Source organism: Belonocnema kinseyi, chromosome 10 (genome assembly GCF_010883055.1).
Source record: "Belonocnema kinseyi isolate 2016_QV_RU_SX_M_011 chromosome 10, B_treatae_v1, whole genome shotgun sequence".
Lineage (NCBI taxonomy): Eukaryota > Metazoa > Arthropoda > Insecta > Hymenoptera > Cynipidae > Belonocnema > Belonocnema kinseyi.
This window is the reverse complement of record NC_046666.1, coordinates 101460103-101460362: the sequence shown is the minus strand read 5'-3', so window position 1 is coordinate 101460362 and position 260 is coordinate 101460103.

Below are 260 nucleotides of genomic sequence, written 5' to 3'. Positions count from 1 at the left end.
AATAATATATATAATATATAATAAATAAATAAATATAACAAATAAATACAAATAAAACACCTAAACCGGAAAACTTTTAACACAAATACTTCTTCAATTATAAAAAATGAGCATTATTGTAGCATCAATAGACTGGGGAAAATATAAACTAATTCATGATCCGAATGAAGCCATGAATGGGCTAATCAAAAATATACAAGATTGTATAGATTAAATAAAACTAGGAAAGACAAATAATAATCGCAACAATGAAAACAAAC